Genomic DNA, 1,913 nt, shown 5'->3' with positions numbered 1-1,913 from the left:
GGATGAAGTAGGCAGCGTTACAGGGGCGCAAGAGAGGATACCTAGAGGTCATTATATGCTGTAATCCTGACTGTCACAGCGACTGTGCTAACTCATTACATTTTCCCCAAAGGTAATGAAATCAAGAGGGAGGAGACTCCACAGAGTGGAAAGAGCCTAGGGCTGAAGACATAACAATTTCTTAGCAATCTTATTGACTTTAGGTTCTGTATGAATCAACAGGGCTATATGAGAAGAGTGGGCACCAGTGTGTTTTCCCCATCAGATATAAAGTCCACAGAATAGAGAATGTCAGAGATGATGGTCCCATTTTATTCCATGTTGGTCAGAGCCCACCTGGAATAGGGTGGAGTAGGTCTGAGCATCATATCCACAGAGAGTACAGCTGGGGCAGAGCCATCAGAATGCTTGTAACCAAAGAGAAGGGAGGGCTCGACTGGGGAAGGGCTAAAGTTGGAACAGAAGCTGTTCAGAGAGATGACAGAAAAGGTGTAGGTCTTGGGCACTGGGGGTTGGCACTTTCTAGAAAATCAAACAGCAATAATCATGCCTTGGATAAACCTCATTGGCTACAATACTGCCACTGCACAAAGCTTGACACTTTCTAGAAAAATCAAAAGGAAAAACTTATCACGATTCAGAGCAACATCTTGTGCAACCAAGTACTCTTTTTAAAAAAAAAATTTAATTTTTAAATTAACATATAATGTATTATTAGCCACAGGGGTACAGGTCTGTGAATAGCCAGGTTTACACACTTCACAGCACTCACCATAGCACATACCCTCCCCAATGTCCATAACCCAACCACCCTCTCCCGAGCCCCCGCCCCCTGGCAACCCTCATTTTGTTTTGTGAGATTAAGAGTCTCTTATGGTTTGTCTCCCTCCTGATCCCATTTTGTTTCATTTATTCCTTTCCTACCCACCAAACCCCCACATTGTCTCTCAACTTCCTCATATCAGGGAGATCATATGATAATTGTCTTTCTCTGATTGACTTATTTTGCTAAGCATAATACCCTCTAGTTCCATCCACATCATCGCAAATGGCAAGATTTCATTTCTTTTGATGGCTGCATAGTATTCCATTGTATATATACACCACATCTTCTTTATCCATTCATCTGTTGATGGACATCTAGGTTCTTTCCATAGTTTGGCTATGGTTTAGCTATGCTGCTATAAACATCCAGGTGCTGGTGCCCCTTTGGATCACTACATTTGTATCTTTAGGGTAAATACCCAGTAGTGCGATTGCTGGGTCATAGGGTAGCTCTATTTTCAACTTTTTGAGGAACCTCCATGCTGTTTTCCAGAGTGGTTGCACCAGCTTTCATTCCCACCAACAGTGCAGGAGGGTTCCCCTTTCTCCACATCCTCACTAGCATCTGTCATTTCCTGACTTGTTAATATTTTAGCCATTCTGACTCATGTGAGGTGGTATCTCATTGTGGCAACCAAGTACTCTTGTTAGTTGCATTTCGCTATAATAACCAGAGGTTGGTTTTCCCTGACTACTCTTTTAAATTGCACTCCCATCTGAGGTTTCTGCAAAGAAAAGCCAGGGTTCCTGTCCCATTGGGTATGAACAAGGATGTATTGCTGTCACGGTTGCTGACTCTGAGGGTATGAGCCCTAAGACAAAGCTAATGCTTTGTTCAACAGAGCAGAGAGAGGGAAAGAGCTCAAATCTCTGATGACATTGTTGAGTAGCAAAACTAACCAAACCTTATATTAGAGCATTCTGTGTATGAGAAAATAAATTCTCAAAATAAACACTGAATTGGGTTTGGGCTGAGTCCTGATTTCTTGCATGCTAAAAATATCACTGACTAAGCATCATTTCTTTTATCATTTCATTTTCTTAAATTCTGTTCAGTCTGAGGGCCACAGGAGAATAAAGGGGAGTGG

The 1,913-nt window shown here is 42.2% G+C and overlaps 1 pseudogene; it reads right to left on the bottom strand.

The window, feature by feature from the left end:
- Positions 1-465: 465 nt before the first annotated feature.
- LOC125094489 (uncharacterized) lies at positions 466-595 on the bottom strand (annotated as a pseudogene).
- Between the last annotated feature and the right edge of the window lie 1,318 nt (positions 596-1,913).

The sequence above is a fragment of the Lutra lutra genome, chromosome 2 (assembly GCF_902655055.1).
Source record: "Lutra lutra chromosome 2, mLutLut1.2, whole genome shotgun sequence".
Lineage (NCBI taxonomy): Eukaryota > Metazoa > Chordata > Mammalia > Carnivora > Mustelidae > Lutra > Lutra lutra.
The sequence above is the reverse complement of the archived record's forward strand: the minus strand, read 5'-3'. Positions and strand labels throughout refer to the sequence as shown.